The 23,604-nt window shown below is 39.4% G+C and overlaps 1 pseudogene; it reads right to left on the reverse strand.

The window, feature by feature from the left end:
• Positions 1 to 6,047: 6,047 nt before the first annotated feature.
• On the reverse strand, positions 6,048 to 7,325 carry LOC114405415 (annotated as a pseudogene).
• Between the last annotated feature and the right edge of the window lie 16,279 nt (positions 7,326 to 23,604).

The following is a 23,604-nucleotide window of genomic DNA, read 5'->3' on the forward strand; positions in this document are numbered from 1 at the left end:
TTGAAAGTTATAATCTTATTTTGTAAGTACGTTAATATTTTTAATATCTCAGGGTATAATAATCTTTTATGTACTTTCTATTGAAAGAAAATTTAAGAACCATTTCTTGGTGTTGTCTGTGTGCATTTCTCATCCTGGCAATTTATCTCTTCCTTGGGTTGTTCAATATTTCTTCCACTTCAAGACACCAATCAGTTATTTCCTACCAGTGTGGGAATAGAGAGTTTCAATCTAATTTTTGCATCTGCGGCTTCTATGGTAACTTGTACAAGCTCTTACATGACCTAGGTAAAAGCTGTTGGTAAGATTTTGTAATCACAGGTGAAATTGGGTTGAACATGTGGTTATCTTTTATAAAGTATTAAAAACATATTCATAAACACAAGTTTGATATGTCTCTAAATGTTCTTCTTATCCTTGTGGAAAATTGTGATTTTGGTTGGTCTATCGTATCTGTGGATATTTTTGGCATAATTCTAGATACAATTTTCTCCTCTCTTTCACTCTGATCGAATGTTCTGTATTACTACCTGAGTGGTTGGGACCACTATATAGTCATGTCAATTTTGTAAATATTATGAATGCTACATTGGAATTTACTCTCTAATTCACACTGAACAACATTGTCAAGGACCACTTTTAGTGGCATCTGGGTATTGTCATTGTGGAGACGCAGATGGAAGAGTGTCGGCGATAGGAACACGATATTACATTGAGGCTTTGGGATTACCTTTAAAGTCTAGGTGGCGAACTTGGTACCATGATAACCAGGTTCATGCCGTTAATCTTCCCAATTTAAGAACCGTTTTTTAATAATTATAACATAATTTACCTTTGAAAGTTGCAATCTTATTTTGTAAGTACGCTAATATTTTTAATATCTTAGGGTATAATAGTCTTGTATGTACTTTCTATTGAAAGAAAATTTAAGAACCATTTCTTGGTGTTGTCTGTGTGCATTTGTCATCCTGGCAATTTATCTCTGCCTTGGGTTGTTCAATATTACTTCCACTTCAACAAACCAATCAGTTATTTCCTGCCAGTGTAGGAATAGAGAGTTTCAATCTAATTTTTGCATTTACGGCTTCTATGGTAACTTGTACAAGCTCTTACATGACCTAGGTAAAAGCTGTTGGTGAGATTTTTTAATCACATGTGAAATTAGGTTGAACATGTGGTTATCTTTTATAAAGTTTTAAAAATATATTCATAAACACAAGTTTGATATCTCTCTAAATGTTCTTATCCTTGTGGAAAATTGTGATTTTGGTTGGTCTATCGTATCTATGGATATTTTTGGCATAATTCTAGATACTCTTTTCTCCTCTCTTTCACTATGATTGAATGTTCTGTATTACAACCTGAGTGGCTGGGACCACTATATAGTCATGTCATCTTTGTAAATATTATGAATGTTACAATTGAATTTAGTCTCTAATTCACACTGAACAACATTGTCAAGGACCACTTTTAGTGGCATCTGGGTATTGACATTGTGGAGACGCAGATGGAAGAGTGCTGGCGATAGGAACACGATATTAAATTGAGGCTTTGGGATTACCTTTAAAGTCTAGGTGGCGAACTTGGTACCATGATAACCAGGTTCATGCCGTTAATCTTCCCAATTTAAGAACCGTTTTTTAATAATTATAACATAATTTACTTTTGAAAGTTACAATCTTATTTTGTAAGTACGTTAATATTTTTAATATCTTAGGGTATAATAGTCTTTTATGTACTTTCTATTGAAAGAAAATTTAAGAACCATTTCTTGGTGTTGTCTGTGTGCATTTGTCATCCTGGCAATTTATCTCTGCCTTGGGTTGTTCAATATTACTTCCACTTCAACAAACCAATAAGTTATTTCCTGCCAATGTAGGAATAGTGAGTTTCAATCTAATTTTTGCATTTGCGGCTTCTATGGTAACTTGTACAAGCTCTTACATGACCTAGGTAAAAGCTGTTGGTGAGATTTTGTAATCACAAGTGAAATTAGGTTGAACATGTGGTTATCTTTTATAAAGTATTAAAAATATATTCATAAACACAAGTTTGATATCCATCTAAATGTTCTTCTTATCCTTGTGGAAAAATATGATTTTGGTTGGTCTATCGTATCTGTGGATATTTTTGGCATAATTCTAGATACTTTTTTCTCCTCTCTTTCACTATGATTGAATGTTCTGTATTACTACCTGAGTGGCTGCGACCACTATATACTCATGTCAATTTTGTAAGTATTATGAATGTTACATTGGAATTTACTCTCTAATTCACACTGAACAACATTGTCAAGGACCACTTTTAGTGGCATCTGGGTATTGTCATTGTGGAGACGCAGATGGAAGAGTGTCGGCGATAGGAATACGATATTACATTGAGGGTTTGGGATTACCTTTAAAGTCTAGGTGGCGAACTTGGTACCATGATAACCACGTTCATGCCATTAATCTTCCCAATTTAAGAACCTTTTTTTAATAATTATAACATAATTTACTTTTGAAAGTTACAATCTTATTTTGTAAGTATGTTAATATTTTTAATATCTTAGGGTATAATAGTCTTTTATGTACTTTCTATTGAAAGAAAATTTAAGAACCATTTCTTGGTGTTGTCTGTGTGCATTTGTCATCCTGGCAATTTATCTCTGCCTTGGGTTGTTCAATATTACTTCCACTTTAACAAACCAATCAGTTATTTCCTGCCAGTGTAGGAATAGAGAGTTTCAATCTAATTTTTGCATTTGCGGCTTCTATGGTAACTTGTACAAGCTCTTACATGACCTAGGTAAAAGCTGTTGGTGAGATTTTGTAATCACTAGTGAAATTAGGTTGAACATGTGGTTATTTTTTATAAAGTATTAAAAATATTTTCATAAACACAAGTTTGATATCTCTCTAAATGTTCTTCTTATCCTTGTGGAAAATTGTGATTTTGGTTTGTCTATCGTATCTGTGGATATTTTTGGCATAATTCTAGATACTCTTTTCTCCTTTCTTTCACTATGATTGAATGTTTTGTATTACTACCTGAGTGGCTGGGACCACTATATAGTCATGTCAATTTTGTAAATATTATGAATGTTACATTGGAATTTACTCTCTAATTCACACTGAACAACATTGTGAAGGACCACTTTTAGTGGCATCTGGGTATTGTCATTGTTATTATTGGCATACTTAGTGCATCTTACATTGAGTTATGTTTTCTTGTGTTGCCTAGTTGTGGTGGGATATATTATGAAAGATATCAAGTTTTCTTTGGTGGACTTTACTGCTTTGACTTTGTGCAACTAAAGTGTTTGCTGAAAATATATTAGCTTACTATGCATTTTTTTATATTCCTACCATGCTATACTTACATATAAGCAACGAGAATGCATTGTGTCATGGAGAATGCTTTGACAACATGCAGGGGTACTACGAGAATGCATTGTGTGATGGATTACATTCCTGCCACTGCAATTGAAACTGGAGGTGTAGGAAATTAGTTATATTCAAAATATTTTGTCGAATTTCATTATATTTGTATTGCATTACATATAGCTTCTTGTATTTATTCATTATATTTGTATTGTATTACATATAAGCAATGTAGCTTCTTGTACTTATTCATTAACTAATTTATTTGCTGAAATTTGATCTGGGTTTATAAATTTGACCAAAATAATAATAAAAAGCATCATTCTACATCGGTTCACTGATAGACGATGTAGATAATCTCCTCATTCTACATCGGTTGACTGATAACTGATGTAAAAACCCTTCCAATTCTACATCGATTTACTAATAACCGATGTAGAAACCCTCCCCATTCTACATCGGTTGACTGATAACCGATGTAGAAACAATACCCATTTTACATCGGTTTCACCACCAGAACCGATGTAGAACAGTCCCCATTCTAAGATGGGTCTGGCACCATGCCTGTCTTCGTACCAATGCTCTTTAAAGACAGTTCTTCAACCGATGTTGTTATTCAACGACAGGAGTCTATCACCACACGTCATAACCGATGTAAAATGACCATTAGACCGATGTAGAAGGCCTTTTTTTAGTAGTGTTAAGCTAATAAAATTAATACATCGACAAATTATATTAAAGAATATGTTGGTAACCTTATTAATTTGGTTAATATATTTTTTTAAATATCCTACGTGTATCATAGGGTGGTTTTGTTGGAGCAGAATCATGATGTTGGAGGATAGTGGCTATATGAATTAAATGTGGAAGGAGAGCACCTTTAGGGAAAAAGCCTTTTCCAAAGGTTCATAGCAGTATCTATGAATCTTTGAGGCTCACATCTCCATGTGAGATCATGTGGTTCACTGATTTCCCTTTTTTGGTCAAGGGTAGAGACATGAGGAGGTTCCCCAGCCACACAGAGCTGCTTATGTATTGAAGGGACTTTTGTGAACATTTTGGCTTGGGAGAGATGATAAGGTTCAACATAAGGGTGGGTTATGTGGGAATGCTGGATTATGGTGTCTGTAGTAATGATTTGAAGTGGGTTGTTAGAAGTGTAGATAAGAAGAGTGAAAAGACGGTGGAAGAGGTGTTTAATGAAGTTGTTATTGCCACTGGTCATTACTCTCAACCAAGATTGCCCTCCATTCAAGGCAAGTAAAACAGTAATACTCTTGATCTCTATCTCACAATTGGTTAAGCATATAATTTCTCCATCCATTTATTTCATGCTAGAGAACTGAATAGATTATGTATATATCTAATTGTACATTCCAAGATCAAGCATAATTATCTTTTTTTATACATAATAAGCATAATTATCTTTGTTTCTATCTTTTTGATGCTCAAGAATGGATACATGGAAAAGGAAACAAATGCACAGTCACATTTATAGGACCCCAGAACCATTCCGTAATGAGGTATATGACATATATAATCTCTCTTCTTTTTCTTTTTTATTTCTCAATAATTTGAAGAGTATGAACTTGGCACATATACTAGAAGGACACATAAGTTTAGTGCAAGGTAGAGGAGTAGGGAAATGTGCATTAGCTTAACAGTGAGAAATATTGTTTAAGGTATCATTATATCTTGAAATTTTTGAATACATATAAGCATTGCCATTTGACTCAAGCTTGATTTGGTATATAAATTTCAGGTGGCAGGATGGACACAAGTATATGGGAACATGTTATCATATGCCACCATAAGAGGAGCATCTCATGAAGCTCCCTTCACTCAACCACGGATATCACTCGTGCTACTTAAAGCATTTCTAGAAGGAAAGCCATTACTTGGTGTTAAATAAAAGAAAAGGGTCGTGTACTCATGAACTATTCACTTTTATAGTGTTGGGTGTCTTGTGCTGGTTTATGAAGTTGATTCATGTTATGGCATTAGGGTGTCTTGGAATATATGATAGGTGCTGAATGTTGTTTTGTTTTTAGGATACAAAACTTATATTGCAGTTTCCTCATGTTTTGGTGCTAGGCTTGAACATTCAATGTGCTTAAGATCGATCTTGTTTCCTTTATTGTTAATGAATTATTTGACTTATATATATAAGTAGAGAAAATATTATTACAAACTAAAACAATAGAGAATGTAACTAGCTAAAAGTTATGCGAAATAATAAGATATATACATAACAATGTAGGTCAAGGTTGCTCATCAAAACCACTTAAAAATAAAACTTAACATACTAAAGGTTGGATTCCAAAAAATAGTTTCTTTGAAATCTGATCATGGAAGCATTTGATATCCTGATACACTTACTGTCACAATAAAAGGTGGTAGTGCCTAGACCATTTTCTCAAGTCATGATAATAATTTAAAAATAGTGAAAATGAACCAACAAAACGAATTTGAAATCCACCTAACACTCACATTGACCATAATAGATGGAAACAAATGTTCCATTAACATCACAGAATAACACAACCAAGAAATGTAAGGAAGAAAAACATAAAAATTCACTAATTACTACTTTACCAGTTGAGCGACTACCTTAATCAAAGTGCAGAGCATAAACATGAAAACAATCTTAAAACTATGAAAAAGGCACGACTAACAAAAATTGGATCACCAACCACCATTACGAGAAGCAAAATCTCCATCATAACCCCCACCGTCAAAACCCCCATTGCAATAACCCGCTACCGCCAGATTGAGGTCCAAAAGGTCCATCATTTGCATAGTATACCCTAATGCTTGGCCCATTTAGATCCTAAAGAACTATAGCACGCCAATCAAGTAATTATGACTATAATAAAAAAATTTCAATATAAACTAAAAAGCACTCTGACCTTCCCATCCATTGTAGAGAGTGTCGAACTTGCAGACTCATCATTTGAGAAGTTGACAAATCCAAATCCCCTTCATCTTCCAGACTCTCTATTAGTTATAACTTTTGTTCTGAAACATGCCCACAAGTATAAGTATGCCAGAACCAAAAATAGGACTAGGCAGTCATTTTTTAATCCAGGCATGAAATCTCACCAACCACATGCTTATGTTTATTCTAGTTTTGTCAATATGAAACCAAGAAATTTTTCATTGAATACACCAACACAAAAAAACAATTATAGCTATTTAGCATTGAGATACAAATGCTATGCTTGTTGTGATTTTAAGAAAAGTATTCACAGGTGAAATGGCCAGACAGAAAATGATATTTTGTACACAAATTCCAACAGCAAACAAAAATCTAGGGGTGCAACAGAAATCAATAGTAGAATATGGGACAATATTCCTCTATAGCAGATAACATTGCAAATAAGGATCAACATCTATTTTGGCATTAATATTTACTGAAACTTCAATTGCTCAAAGACATAAATGTGTAGTCCCACATTCCAGTCACAGAAATGTGAATCCCATTGAGACTGTAATAGATGTATTCATAGAAGTTGCACCATAGTGGACTCTTAATGGCGGATTGAAGGATTTACACAATGCCATGGCAAAATTATAATGACATCAAAGGAAATTAAAGAACATATGGTAAAGTGAGACTAGCGGGTGGCTGGAATTGGGCACCATGTGACAACAATGAAATCAAATAGAACTTACCATCAACCACATATCCAAAGCCAGAAGATGCATCCTTAAGAGACTGATCATCAACTCCATATGAAAGGCCTGAAATAGCAAAGTCCCAAACAATAAAACCATAAGAAAACTTGCGAACAGGTGTGTGGTTTGTATCCACAACTATTTTTCCAACAAAAGTGAATACCTCCAATGAAAAGCTTGCTTGAAGACATGCATCGAATGTAATTAAGCATGGATGAAAAGGTGTTTGTGTGCTGCGGTAGCACCCTGCCTCAAGACATTTCCAACCTTATTATAGAAGGCCATTATGCTTGTTTCCTGATACAAAAAATTGAAACCAGTTATTGTATGGATCAATAGAATAAAAACACATCATCGTGATAGCCATGACCGAATGACAAATTCTAAAAGGTCACGAGCTTCACATCTCAAAAAAACTAAAACAACTTTCTAGGCAATATAGTCACCATTTGGCAAACATAAAAAAAACACAAAGTAAGGAAATCATAAATCAAGGCAAGCACTTGGTCGTTGCTCTTCTTCACCTTTTTCAATTTCCTTATAAAATACCTAATTGAAAGTAAAACAAATTCAAAATTATACAAACAACCCCTAAACCGCAGGATAAAAAAAGGGAGGCAATTAAATCAGATTGTTGGAAACTAAGAAAACAATATACGGCGCAAAACATTACATCAAGTATCTCAGAAAAATAAAATTGTTAAAAAGGAACAAAACATTACCAGAACTTGGACTTCACACAAACCTTGTTGGTGGACCAGAGCTTCATTTGGTAGATCTTGGGGTGCTGATCTGGTTCAATGAGAAGAGCCCTCCCAACCACCTAGTACTGGTGAAACTTCAAACGCACATAACAAAACACCACCTCGTAAAAATTATTAACAGAGAAAAATGAAATCGAACACCAAAGGCAAAAGAAATATGAGAATCAACACTTACTCACCGATTTAGATAAGAGAAGAATGGATTTAGATTGTTTTAGAAGAAGGAGGATGAGAAAATGATGAAAGGGAGAGAAAAAAATGGAGAGAATGAGTTGGATTTGTTGTGATTGCATATGTTGTATGAAGGTTTTGATGATGCCAAAGAACAAGTTCAAGACAAGATCAAGAGATCAAGAGAAAAGATTCATGATAGTCGATTATTTGTTAAAAGAATCTCTTAAAAGATTGCAAAAGAGAAAGGATTCATGATAGTCCATTATTTGTTAAAAAAATCTCTTAAAAGATTGCAAAGGTTTGGCCTTAAATGCTTAAATTTTCAAAATCTCTTGTAAAAAGTTTTAAGTGTTTTTATACCTTTTAAAATAGTATATTTCTCTCTATAATCGATTACCAGAAGCTGAATCAAGTACCAGAAGCAAAAATTAATTTTGCAAAGTTTTTAGAAAGTATGAATTTGAATTTTAAAGGTTGTAATCGATTACCACCTTTGTGTAATCGATGACCAGTAACAGAATATTTTGAAATTCAAACTAAAAAGACATGAATCCTCAATAATTAACTGTGTAATCGATTACCAAAGATCTGTAATCGATTACTAGTAAGGAAATTTCAAAAATAACTCTAAAAAGTTGTGATATCCTTGAAATTTCTACCCGGAATTTTGTAAGCGATATATTTTAAATAATTATATATATAAGTATTATTCAGTGTATATATATATATATATATATATATATATATATATATATTCTTGGAAGAAGTATGTACATTGGGGGAAAGATACGCGGGTTAGGCTAATTAACGAAGAGTAATCCATAACTGGACAGTATAGATTAATCCTCCATTAATTAGTCTAAAAAAAATTATCGTTTTGCGTGCAACTAAAAATTTAACAAAACCAACCTCTGAACCACGCTCAGGGTTTCATTCTGAGCATTTTGATATATATATATATATATATATATATATATATATATATATATATATATATATATATTGCCTACTTTCGAAAATGGGCCCCAATGAGTGCAGAGAAATGCGAGGAACTGGAACTAGAGAAGCGGCACGCAAACCGAGACATGATTTTAGCATTCAAAAGGTCAAATTTTTCTCTCCTTGTGGCTGAGTATGAAGTCACATCAAGGGGAAGAGGTGGGCCCCTTTTGCTCCACTCAAAATGAGACATGTGGCATTGCTTTTAGAAAAAGGAAAGAGAAAATCATTTTTTTATAAAAGCCAAATTCTCTCTCTTCCTTCAGCAAAAATTCAGAAGCTTTTCCTCATCTTCCACGTTGCTTTTCTTCTTCCTTTCTCCTCCACCATTGTTGCCCTTTGAAGCTCCAAAATTGCTCGTCACTTCTACTCCAAATTTCAAAAGGAAGCCATTTTCAGAGTCGTGAAGCACACCTCTACGTTGTGGGACTTTGAATTTCAGGTATGGGTGGACTTCTTCTCACATGAAATTCGTGGGTATTGGGTCTTTGGGAGATATGATGGGTAGTTCTACTAGGTTTATGCCTTATGGTAGTTATTTGTGAAGGAATTTGTTGAAAGCATGCTAAACTTGACATGTTTGATGTGAGTAAAGCTACCCATTCTGTTTTAGGGTTTTATGATGATGCTTTGTGGCATTTGTATGCTGAAATTGTTGGTAGAAAACTGGTAGAGATGATGGGGAGAGTTAACCAAGGGTTAAATGTGAGAATGGTAGTGATGTGAGTGGAAAAGTGAGATTTTGAGGGTTTGAAAAGCTAAATTTGGGGTTAGTGGAAATTGGAGTCTAAAGTGAATTGATTCTAGTTTAGAATGTCAATTAGGACTTGGAGGAAGGCTTGGCAGAGCAAATGAGAAAAATGAGTGACAAATGTGAAAGCAAGAGTCATTTCTAGGGTAAATTGGGTGTTGAGGGGTCAAATCTTGAATTGGTGGAGTTTTCGCCTTAAAATCAGTTTGAGCAAGTCTAAATTAATGTTATAGACTTGTTTGAGATGAGAGTTTACTCCAAAATTACCCCATTCTCATTTTCACTTCTCAAACCTTGAAAATCCACTAAATTGATGGGTTTTGGATACCTAGATTTTGAATTGCCTTGGTCTGAAGCTTGTTTTTGGTTTAAACTTGTTTTTGGTTTAAATATGATTTATACATGATTTAGGACTTCTAGGATCCAATTTGAGCAAAATTGGATGTGGGCAAGATGGATTTCGAAATCTGCCCTATTATGCAGAAAAATGTTGTTGAATTGTGCAGCAGATTTTTGATTGTGTGCAGAAAAATGCTTGTGCATTGCTGGTTATGGGAAAGGTAGTACATATTGGGTTCTAGACATTTTCTAGAAGATCCCAACGGTCAAGATGTAGACTTATGTACTAGGAACCTCCAGTAAAATTTTCAAGTTGATCCAATGGTTAACGAATCGGAACGAAGAAAATGTTACTGGGATATATGAGTAAGGAAAGCTGTAATGTGTGAATGTGTTTTGGGCAGAGTTTTCTGCCTCTGCCCTGTTTTCTTGGTTTAGGGTAGTTCATGGTAATTGGAATTGAATTGCTTGGATATTGTGGAAGCTTGGAGTGGTTAATGGGGACCCGGTGCTGAGAGGAACGAGGATAAGGGCTACGTAGGAGTACGTGAGCTCAGTTGAAGGTGGGCAACTGGGGATGGTGGGTTCATGTTTGATTTGTGGAAGTGGGAGAGTTGATTTGCGCCATCGCCCGATCGCCACCTAGTACCACATATGACGGGTGCCCCATAATCCAACAAGCTTGATGTGAGAAAGCGTGGAAGAGTGAGTCTTCCTACTTTTGTTTGTTGACCACAGAGTGGTACCTGGAGATATGTCACGGGGGTCAGGAGACCTTGGGGACGTCAGGTGGGGTGCTATTTCCCAAAACCAAGCTTGACCAATCCTGACCCAACCCGGGCATAGTTAGTCTGTGAGAACCTGTGACGTACCTAAACAGGCGCGCTCCTGGCAGTCAACCAATAAAAGAACAAAGTCCACAAAGCAAGGAGGCTTGTATGGCGGCTGGCCAGCTATGAATTTGGAGTGGTATCTGGAATTTGGCCTCTGGTAATCGATTACCAAGGGTGTGTAATCGATTACAAGGCTTAAAAATGGAGACAGGATGTTAAAATGGCCTCTGGTAATCGATTACCAATAACAGGGAGATAGGACACTAGTAATCGATTACCATTTAGGTGTAATCGATTACACAGTGTAATTTGTAGGTTACCATGTGCTAAAGCTGTGTAACTCCAGTTTGGGCACTGGTAATCGATTACCAGAGAGGAAATCCCTTGAGAAGGATATTTTGACTATGCGTAGCCTTTATGGGACGCATTGTATTGTTACCTATAGTTAGATTTCTTGTGAAAGAGTTTACCCTCTTTCTTTTATTTCTTGTAGATCGCGATGGCAGCGCAGTTAATCCATGATCGCGTGGTGATGGAGTGCCTAGAGGGAGCTTGGGAGACCCTCGAAGGCAATGAGAGGTGCCGATTCTGTGGCACAATTTGACTCACTGCTACTTCATTAGTACATCCGGAGGAACCCGCACGCATGCTTCAGCAGCCTGTGGAGTGGATACTACCTACACCTACTCCATATCAACTAGTGGAGCTAGTTCAAGTGATAGAGGTAGAGCAGCCCTGGAGGGACAACGAATAGTGAGCAGCCCTGGAGGGACAACGAATAGTGACGACTCTTCATCGTAGCAGACGGCTCTTTAGACTAAGAGTACATACTTTTTATGGGTGGGTGTATTAAGTTCAGACTGCTAGGTTTACTCTTTTGATTTTTGGGTGGGTAGACCTATTGTATAGAAATTTTGATGATTGTATATATGTGGCTGAAGCCACCACAGTTGATACCTTTGCTCTAGATGTCACTATGTATTTTGCAAACTCCCATATTTTGGACAGTTTTAGATGATGAATGTAATTATGTTTAATCTTGTTATTTGAAAAGGAAGTGTTAACAAACTTTATTGAAAAGAGTTTATCGACCGCATTTTATTATTTTTCACGTGACGACCTAAAATGATGGTTGGTATATTTTTCTTTTTGAAAGAGCAAAATAGTTTAGAGGTTATGAGTGATTAGAAAGAAATAACTCCGAATAGAGTTGTGAACTGGCCATTCAGGACTCTATAGTGATCATTTTCCTTTCTGAATTTAATTACTGTGAAAAAGAGAGAAAAGAAAAAAAAAAACTCCCATGGTTTTTGCTATTCAATTTATTACTATTAAACCAATCATTATTTAGGGACGCCACAAAAGTCACATCCTTTCGTGAGAGTTTGAAAAACCACCAAAGGCCTATAAATATGTGACTTGTGTTCGAAAATCTTCAGAGTTTTTCAGAACTTCATTGTTTTATTCTCTTAAAAGCAAACCTTTGGCCAAACACTTGCATATTAGTTGAGCATTCTTCTAAGTTCTTCAAGTTGTATTATTCTTCTCTTAAAGAGAAAAAAATCTTTTGTACTTCAAAAGCAAACTGTTGTTGTAATCAAGAGGCAGTGGATCTGCTGATTTGTAAGTTTTTATGAACACAAGGGAAAGGTATCCCTAGGTGGTTCAAAAGTTGTAAAGTACAAGGATTGTGGAAATTTCAAGTGGATTGCTTGAGAACTAGACGTAGGCACAGGAAATGGCCAAACCAGTATAAACTGAGATTGCAATTCTGTCTTCCCTAATCTCATTTACATTATTGCAATTTAGTTTTATTTTGCACATTTAAAGAGCATCGAATAAATTATTCATTGCTTCTTTTTCTGCATATTAAGTCTACATATATCTTTTAAAGAGAGAATTAAAATTTGTGAGGGAAAAATTTTGAAACCTAATTCACCCCCTCTTAATTTATTGAAACCACTTGTTTAACAAGTGGTATTAAAGCTTAATTCTTGTATAAGGTTTAGAAACTTCAAGAATAATTATGGTCTCATCAAACTTTCTATTTCCCGAAGGGAACTCTATTAATAGACCTCCTATATTCAATGGTGTGGGTTATCAATGGAAAACCCGTATGTAAATCTCCATAGAGGCTATAGATTTAAACATCTGGGAAACCATTGAATTCAGTCCTTACATCTCTACTATGGTAGCAGGAAATGCAATTATAGAAAAACCTAGGGAACAATGGGATGAAGAAGAAAGGAAAATGGTACAATATATGTCGCAACCTACCCTTCGGCGGGAGGGCGACGCGTGACTCGCGGGATGCGTGTTCCACGAAAGGAATACGCGCGGAGTCGCCACCAACGTTTATTTGAGGAAAACGTCGGAAAAACCGGAAAAGACGCGATCTACGAACTTTTAAGTGAAAGGTTCGGGAGTTGTATTTACGCACGGGGAAGGTATTAGCACCCCACACGCCCGTCCCAAGGGACGGCAGCCTTTAATCGAATGTGCAAACATGACTTTGATCTTTATGTTCCCTTTTATGTTCTTATATCCTTTATACCCTTTTTATATTTTTCCTTTTTTGTGGTCGACAAGGGTGTTTCCCTTTGCTCCTACGTATTCCTCAATTTGGGATGAGAAAATCAGACCTACGTAGTTCTTTCTTATTAAGTGATTCTTTTTTACTTAAGTGGTGATCATTTTAAGGCGTTGGACCTTAAAAATGATCCATTTTACTTAGTGAGAAATTGAAATGACAAACTTCAAAAGCCTATTTCTGTGGACGAGCTTGACTAGGCGAGTTGATTTTAGCCTTAGTTTCACTTTAGTTATTAATCAATTCGGTTAAGAATGAGAAATCCCAAAGAGAAAACGTCCGATTGATTTTCCGCTTTATTTTACTAAAAGATGTCTTTTTGATTATTATATTATTTTTTACCTCTTTTTGATTTCCAACGTGGTTACGGCATGACCGAACGGTCGGAATTTATTTTAACCGAAGCTAAAGGATAATACAATTCAAACGTTCGGTGGAAATTTATTTTATTTTTAAGTTAAGCGAGAAACGACTTAAGTAAAATGGCTTAAGCACGTCAACAGGGGGTATAAAAGGTAAACAAAATGAGAATAAAAATGCACGAAATACAATGTGGACCACTACGGGTGCATAGAATGAATCGAAAAGCTTGGTTCGAGGTACTTACCCGTTGAAGATCGAAGAACGATGAAGAACGAATGAAGAACGTCGAAGAACGGTTCAAACCTTTGCGAGATTCCTCACGGAAAACGTTACGGAAACGTTTCGGAAGCGCCTCGGCTTAGATTTTCTTCACGGAAACAATTTTTCCAAGCAAATTCGAAAGAGAGAGAAGTGCCTAAGGGGCTGGGATCCTTTCCTTCTTCATTTCCTCCCCTATTTATAGCAAAATAGGGGAGGTGGTTGCCGCCCAGCTCGCCCAGGTGAGCTCAGCTCGCCCAGGCGAGCAGGGTTGCTTCCTCCAGAAGCAACCGCCTTCTGGAGGAATCTTCTGGAGGGCCCAAATGGGCCTGGGTGCTATTTGCACCCCCATTTTTACCAAGTTCACCCCCTCTGCTATTTTTTGGTGATTCTTTTTTCGTAAAGTTACGGAAACTTACGAATTTCGTAACGATACTTGTTTTCTTTCCGTAATGTTACGGAACCTTGCGGATTACATAATCATCCCCTTTTTGACTTACGGAATGTTACGGAACCTCACTTAATTATGCAACGATGCTTCCTTTTGATTTCCGGTGTGTCACGGAAACTTACGGATTGTGCATCAATATTTTTTGGTTTTTCGGCATGTCCTGGAATTTCATAAATTGCCTAATGATGGGTGCCAAGCACCTCACAAGGACCAAAGAATGGTCGCATGTCATCGAGCAAAGGTTCCCGGACGAAATTAGGGTATGACAGTTGCCCCTCTTTACTTGTCTTTTATTGGAGATAAAAGAAAAGTAAAGATAAGACACTAATTTCGTCCCTCTCGATTTGACGAGAGTCGCGGGTGACCATAAAATCTCCACATGCAAATGACTTGTTGTTCCCAGAATTTCACAAATTGCCTAATGATGGGTACCAAGCACCTCACAAGGACCAAAGAATGGTCACATGTCATCAAGCAAAGGTCCCCGAAAATCAGTGTATGACACTAATTTCGCTCCTCTCGGTTGACGAGAGTCGCGGGCGACCATGAAATTTCCGCATGTAAATGACTTTGTTGTTCCCGGAGGAACAAAAGGTGCAGAAGACTGTGTCAGCCCCTGCATGCTATCAAGCGTTCTGTCTTACAGATAGCAAAAGAAAGGGTGCGAATAACCATAAGGTATCTCCGCGTATCATGTGTGCAGAATGACCAAACTTGGTCTCTGCGTGCCATTGGACACGACTGTGTCTGAATGGCAAAGGGGTGCGGATAACCGTAAGGTATCTCCGCGTATCATGTGTGCAGAATGACCAAACTTGGTCTCTGCTTGCCATCGGACACAACTGTGTCTGCCTAGCAAAGGGGTGCGGATAACCGTAAGGTATCTCCGCGTATCATGTGTGCGGAATGACCAGACTTGGTCTCTGCTTGCCATCGGACACAACTGTGTCTGCCTAGCAAAGGGGTGCGGATAACCGTAAGGTATCTCCGCGTATCATGTGTGCAGAATGACCAGACTTGGTCTCTGCTTGCCATCGGACACAACTGTGTCTGCCTAGCAAAGGGGTGCGGATAACCGTAAGGTATCTCCGCGTATCATGTGTGCAGAATGACCAGACTTGGTCTCTGCTTGCCATCGGACACAACTGTGTCTGCCTAGCAAAGGGGTGCGGATAACCGTAAGGTATCTCCGCGTATCATGTGTGCAGAATGACCAGACTTGGTCTCTGCTTGCCATCGGACACAACTGTGTCTGCCTAGCAAAGGGGTGCGGATAACCGTAAGGTATCTCCGCGTATCATGTGTGCAGAATGACCAGACTTGGTCTCTGCTTGCCATCGGACACAACTGTGTCTGCCTAGCAAAGGGGTGCGGATAACCGTAAGGTATCTCCGCGTATCATGTGTGCAGAATGACCAGACTTGGTCTCTGCTTGCCATCGGACACAACTGTGTCTGCCTAGCAAAGGGGTGCGGATAACCGTAAGGTATCTCCGCGTATCATGTGTGCAGAATGACCAGACTTGGTCTCTGCTTGCCATCGGACACAACTGTGTCTGCCTAGCAAAGGGGTGCGGATAACCGTAAGGTATCTCCGCGTATCATGTGTGCAGAATGACCAGACTTGGTCTCTGCTTGCCATCGGACACAACTGTGTCTGCCTAGCAAAGGGGTGCGGATAACCGTAAGGTATCTCCGCGTATCATGTGTGCAGAATGACCAGACTTGGTCTCTGCTTGCCATCGGACACAACTGTGTCTGCCTAGCAAAGGGGTGCGGATAACCGTAAGGTATCTCCGCGTATCATGTGTGCAGAACGACCAAACTTGGTCTCTGCTTGCCATCGGACACAACTGTGTCTGCCTAGCAAAGGGGTGCGGATAACCGTAAGGTATCTCCGCGTATCATGTGTGCAGAATGACCAGACTTGGTCTCTGCTTGCCATCGGACACAACTGTGTCTGCCTAGCAAAGGGGTGCGGATAACCGTAAGGTATCTCCGCGGGCTACCGGCTCTTGAGTTATGGCAACAAAAGGCGGTGTGGTCGACAAAAGCGAGGCTCTTGCTCCTACGTATCCTCCAATGAGGAATTCAGACCTACGTAGTTCTGGATAACTTGTGAGACTTGAAAAGTCTCCATCGGAAAATGCTGACATCTCCGGAAAGGGCGCAGATGACCATATTGGCCTCTGCTCGTCAATCACACTTGGGGTCACTGAAAGACGAGGTGCGGATAACCGTAAGGTGTCTCCGCGGGCTACCAGCTCTTGAGTCATGGCAACAAAAGGCGGTGTGGTCGACAAAAGCGAGGCTCTTGCTCCTACGTATCCTCCAATGAGGAATTCAGACCTACGTAGTTCTGGAACTTGTGAGACTTGAAAAAGTCTCGGTGTTTTCTCCACTAAAATGCAAACATGCTTTAGCAAAGAGACAAATATTCCAACTGATTTAGAGCAGCATATGATTTTTTGAGTGAAAAACAATGCGTCTACCGGGGAAGGAGAGTCTGCTGATGAAATCTCCCATAACCATAAATGAGATTTTGGATGTTAGCATTTTGTTTCTAAATGACCATTTAGAGGAAACACTGGGTTCGACAAAAATAGAAGAAATCCACTCAAAGTGTATCAATCTCGCACAGGTAAGTGTTTCATCCTAATTCCGAATCATAGATATGTCATGACTTGACTTTGCAAATTATTTCCTATCAAATCAAAAATTACATGCGTGATCATGGATCAATAGGGCTTCCCTTGGGAATGGGTTCTTTTGGTGGTTTCTTCTTTCGGCTTTTGTGTGTTTTTGGCTTTTGATTTTCCTGGCTTTTTCTTTTTCTGTTTTTTTTGTTTAGTGCGGGGCGAGAAAAAAAGGTCGCTAGCGCACGGGATTTTGGTTGGTAATTAAAGGGAGAAGACCATTTTAGGTCGTGGATTCCTTTCCTTCTTTTTTCGTTCATTTGGTGACAATTCTGTATTGTTCAGATATTGTCTGGTCAAAAGACCTTTCTGCACATTTCTTCTAGTTTCTTTGATCAAGAACTTTCTTTCCTTCCTTTTTTACTTTCTCCCATTCTTTGGTTGGGAATTTTCTTTCTTTTCTTTTTGCTTTCTCCCACTCTTTGATTGGGAATTTCCTTTCTTTCCTTTTTGCTTTCTCTTTGATTGGAAATTTCCTTTCCTTCTTTTTTTTGCTTCCGAGGGTAAGGTTTATGGTGAGTCAGGATTTTGGCTCAAGGCTTGTAGAATGGCTAGACATGATACATGTCAGGGTTTGGTTTGGTTCAAGGATAAAAAGGGATGCTCCACATTATTTCCATGACACAAATGCAAAAATGATGATTTGGAAACTTTATGCAAAACTGGTCATGCATGCCTCTATGCGGACACTCAAATGTCAAACTTTTATGGTCATGTGATGCTAGGGCTCAGGATTCATTTCCTCTATTTTATATCAACCCAATGTTTCCAAAATATGTTCTTTTATCCATTTGTGCATTCATCCGAGTCCATTTTGGGCGTCCGGGGAAATTTTCACAGCATTCACCCTTCAGGTGTATACACATTTTTTCAAAAACTAGTTATGATCAGTGAATTTTTCCAAAGAAAAGTTGGAAGTCATCTCTTTTCAAAAGCATGTTGGTTTTTCAGCTTGACAACTTATTTTTCTTTTTTTTCTCCTTCTTTTTTTTTATTTTCATGAGGTATTTTGCTACCTAAACATGTGCATATTTTTGTGAGGTATTTTTGCTATATACATGCATATCCAAGGTATCTTGCTACCTAAACATACATATATATGTTTTGTAAGGTATTTTTGTTGTATACATGCATATCCAAGGTATCTTGCTACCTAAACATACATATATATATTTTGTGAGGTATGACTACCTTCCGAGCTTTGTGCTCGTTTTATTCAAAAGGTACTAGGTTGCCTCCTAGTAGCGCTTCTTTAACGTCTTTAGCTGGACGCCTTATGACTTGTCGGTCACTGACCTAGTACTTTGCTTACCTTTGGCTTTGGACTTGGTAGCCCGCTGGTCGGCCATGTGTTGTAGGCAACGCTCTAACCTTTTTGCGGATGAGCTGAGGTGAACTCTAGAGGTGGTGGCGGTGTGTCTATTGCCCGCTACCGGCCATCCCAATGCTGCTGTGGTGTTTCGCCCTGCGCCTGCCTGGAGACGCAGCACTTCTAGATGAAAACTCGATTGGTAGGGGGCCTGATGACCCTGCTGGGGGCAACAGGCACTCCCTTGAACTGATAGAGACCCGTATTTAGAGCTGGCAACTCCAAGACACTGTTGGCCTTCTTCGGGTCCACTAGGTGTCTTGCGGGCACAATCCCTGCAAACAATAGGTGACATCAGAAATCAGTTGAGCGATGTGCATACTTACCTATGATGACGTGACCTTGCCGGGGGGGTACGGGCACCCTGTAGGACTGATAGAGGCCCGTAACCAGGGCTGGAAACCCCAGGGCCCTGTTGGACTTTTCCGGGTCCACTGGGTGTCTTGTGGGTGCGATCCCTGCAAACAATAGATGGTATCAGAAATCAGTTGAACTATATGCATACTTACCCATGTCGGGACGACACAGACCAACTGATACTTTTGCAGGGGGAGATTGGCGTTGCGGTCGCTGGGCAGAATGTTGCTAAGTAGCAATGTCATCTATATCTGTGTAAGAGTGGTCATGTTGGTGCGCATGATCCGCACTCGTCTCTTTGCAGCGGCACGGGTGAAATCTTGCCCCGGTATGCATAGTAGTTGTGTGATAGCCTCCCTCTCTGGTTGTGCTCGCACAGTTGGCCCTCCTCCAATATCAGGGGGTGGCCCAGGAACCGTTAAAAGGAAACTACTGGCCCCTTAACCGGAAGTGCAAGTCTCGGTTAAGCATTTAAGGATAGAGGACCTTAAATTATCTTAAGGTGTGGATATGGAGCCCACTGAAAGTGAGGACGCGTAGTCCTCTAAAGGCGAGGGCGTGTAGCCCTCTGAAGTTCAAGACGTGTCGCCTTTCGAAGGCGAGGGAGTGTAGTCCTATGATGGCAAGGACGTGCAATCCTCTAAAGGTGAGGGCATGCCCCCCTTTGAGAATGGGGAACATGTAGTCCTCTGATGGCGAGGACGTGTAGTCCTCTAAAGGTGAGGACGTGTAGTCCCCTGAAGGTGAGGGAGTGTAGCCCTACAAAGGTGAAGGCACACGACCCTTTGACGGCGGGGACGTGTAGTCCTCTGAAGTTGAAGGTACATGACCCTTTGAAGGCGAGGACGTGTAGTCCTCTGAAGGTGAAGGTAACTAGTACCCAAGGTGAGGGCGTGTAGCCCTCTCAAGGCGAGGACTTATAGTCCTCTAGAGGTGAGGGCGTGCAGCCCTCTGGTGGTGAGGACGTGTAGTCCTCTCAAGGCGAGGACGTGTAGTCCTCTCAAGGCGAGGACGTGTAGTCCTCTGACGGTGAGGGTAACTAGTACCCAAGGTGAGGGCGTGTAGCCCTCTCAAGGCGAGGACATGTTGTCCTCTGGAGGTAAGGGCGTGCAGCCCTCTGATGGTGAGGACGTGTAGTCCTCTCAAGGCGAGGACGTGTAGTCCTCTGACGGTGAGGGTAACTAGTACCCAAGGTGAGGGCGTGCAACCCTCTCAAGGCGAGGACATGTAGTCCTCTGGAGGTGAGGGCGTGCAGCCCTCTGATGGTGAGGACGTGTAGTCCTCTCAAGGCGAGGACGTGTAGTCCTCTCAACGGTGAGGGTAACTAGTACCCAAGGTGAGGGCGTGTAGCCCTCTCAAGGCGAGGACTTATAGTCCTCTGGAGGTGAGGGCGTGCAGCCCTATGGTGGTGAGGACGTGTAGTCCTCTCAAGGCGAGGACGTGTAGTCCTCTCAACGGTGAGGGTAACTAGTACCCAAGGTGAGGGCGTGTAGCCCTCTCAAGGCGAGGACATGTAGTCCTCTGAAGGTGAGGGCGTGCAGCCCTCTGTTGGCAAGGACGTGTAGTCCTCTAAAAGTGATAGGTACAAGTACCCAAGGGTCCACCCTTATGAGAAAGCAAGAGATCGACTCATCGAGAGGGCCGGTCATCCCAAATCCACAAGATTTGGACATTAGATGTAGGAAATCTATGCAGTTAACATGATTTTTAGGGATGCAGATGCATGCAACCTTTGTCGTGAAATTTGGTAAATGCGGACTTCATATGAAACAATGCAATGTAATGGAAAGTTGTACAATGTTCATGACATTCTTTCCCTATTTTGTGATTTTGATTTTGATTTGATTTTTTTTGGAAAACATAGATTGACTGTCCTTTTGAAAGAGGTGATAATTCATGCGACCTTATCCTATCTTTTTGCAAATCTCTCCGGGAACTCCCTCAGAGTGTATGTTCTTTTTGATTTAGTCACTTGACCATTTTGGAGTGACGGCAATGGAGCCATTTGATGTTTGATCAATCCATTGAAATCCTAGGGTTTGTCCCCCCTTTTTTTGTTAAAAACATCGATGGGTGAGAACTTTTGATCGACCCCTATGTTCACTTGAGGCTCATGCACGGTGCCCCTCATTGCCCCAGTGTAAGGCTTTGAGGTATCAATTGTTGCCTTTCGTCATGACCTTGTAGGAGAGAACCTATTGGGTAAATACTTCTAATCTGCCCCTAGGTTCGCTTGAGGTTTTTGCATGGTGCCTTTCGTTGCCCCAGTGTAGGGCTTAGAGGTACCAATTGTTGTCTTGTTTTCACAACCTCGTAGTAAGGAAGAATGAAAGAAGCAATTGATTTTTGCAAAAAGAATTTTCCAAGGACGAGAAATAGTTGAAGGATTTTTTTCAGTTGATGGATTAAGTCAAATGACTCCTATGTAGAAGCAAGATGTTTTGATGTTTCGATGATGCCAAAGGATCAAGTGCCTCCAAGTTTTATTCAAGACAAGAATCCAAGAAAATCAAGATATATGATCAAGTTGATCTCTAGAACCTTAGGAAGAAGTTTCCAAATTGAAGAAGCAAAAGGTTTGACCAAGGAATTCTATCCTTTCAATTTGAGATTTGCTCTCTGGTAATCGATTACCAGCAGTTTGAAAATGTTTTAATTCAAATTTTTAAAACCTGTAATTGATTACATAAGTCTTGTAATTGATTACCAGAGGGGATTTTCAGAAAATAATTTCCAAGAGACATATCTATTCAAATGTTTTATGAACGGCCATTCAAATGTTTTAAAGAGAGTTTTCATTGCCCAAACAGTTTTATCCTCTCGAAAGATCAAGAGTTTTTCTGAACTGAAATGTCTTATCCTCTCAAAAAGATTCCTTGGTCAACCACGTGCATATTCAATAAGGAATTTTGATTGGTCTTCATTGTACAATCTATCCCTTTTAAGAGAGATTTCTTCTTCTTATTTCTGAAAAGGGATTAAGAGACCGTGGGTCTCTTGTTGTAGAGGATTCTTGAACACAAGGGAAGGGTTGTCCCTGTGTGGTTCAGACTTTGTAAAAGGAGTTTTACAAAGAGAGTGGAAAATCTCAAGTGGGTTGCTTGAGGACTGGACGTAGGCGCGGGAAGTGGCCGAACCAGTATAAATCAAGTTTGCATTCCTCTCTTCCTTTAAACTTCTTTTATTGCTATTTATCTTTTGCTTTAAAGAAGTTTATTTTGAATTGTCTTTTGAGTAATTCATGTTAAGGGTGCATTGTTAATCCAAAAAGAAAGATTGATAGTTCAATTGGGGAATAGTCTTTGCATCTTAATTCAACCCCCCTTTTTCTTAAGGTAACTGAGGCCATTTGTCCAACATCCTATTCTTGATAACTCACTTCTAAAAAGACAAAATGAGGTCACATGAACGTCTATATTTTTACTTGAAAACACAGTCAATCAAATGCCTTTTTATTTTTTATTTTGAAACTTATTTTTTATTTTGAAACTTATTTGTTTTGAACTTTGCTTGTTGTTTTACGGCACCCCCACCAACGTGCAAGATGAGTAATCTCTGATTGAACGGTCTTGGAAGTCAACACTCAGGAGCGCAGGTTGCTTGAGCAAACAGACCAATGGCTTACACCCACATTCCGGTGAAAGTTGAATGAGCAAACATGCGTTTGTGAGAGGATGAGGGACAAAGATATCAACTTTATCCATTTCATTTAACATTGTAGCTGTGGTTTACAGTAATGGCATAAACTTGGAAACCCTGATGAATCATTAGGGACACCTAACAACAGCTTTCAAAATTGCCCCATGTGTGGCATTTCTTGTCAATGTCAGGATTTACGCGCAATTCTCCTCAAATTTCAGCCAGCATCAATTAGACCTCGCACCCTACACTTCAGAGCCCTACAATGCTCAATGGAACGCCCCGGGGCTTCTCCGTGACAAGCACACATTGCGTTCGAGTCGTATTCTCGGAGAAATGGAGGTTGATGAACCTTGGCTAGGGTTATGGCTACCATTGAATTATCAAGTAGATATGGGATCAAGTTTAGCATATGACAACGGAATTTGGGGTGAACCCTACAAGCTTTTTGCTGCAAAATTCATTTCTTGGTTGGTGTTTTTTTTTGGTTTGTGCTAAAGGTGGTGTTCGTCATTGGAAGTGCGGTAGACAGGCTTTGTGGTTGATTTAGGGATGGCCTTTGTGGATAACTGGGTGGTGGGTAAGGAGAAAGTTTGTTATTGGCTGAGTAAAGATATTGTTGGGTTGGTGGGAAATTTGGCCGTACAGGAATGGCAGTCACAGCATGGGTTTCTCCCTCATCCTCACCCTCTTTATTTGCCCCAGTTTTCTCAGTCGTCCTAGTAGGATGATCAAATTTGCCTCTTTTCGGACCCACATTGATCCTTTCACTGGCGAAGACCAAATCTGCAAAGCTTTGAGGGTGCGCAGCCCACCATCTTTTCATAGTAGAGTACCGATAATGTGTCTACCATCACGATTATCGTCTCCCTTTCCATTATTGGGGGTACCACCTGGGCCGCCAGATCCCTCCGCCTTTTGGGCGTGTTCTTTGAATGATCCGTCCCCCTTTTTGCAAATGTTCTGTAGTTGCATCCTATCC

The sequence above is a fragment of the Glycine soja genome, chromosome 3 (assembly GCF_004193775.1).
Source record: "Glycine soja cultivar W05 chromosome 3, ASM419377v2, whole genome shotgun sequence".
In the NCBI taxonomy this organism is placed as follows: domain Eukaryota; kingdom Viridiplantae; phylum Streptophyta; class Magnoliopsida; order Fabales; family Fabaceae; genus Glycine; species Glycine soja.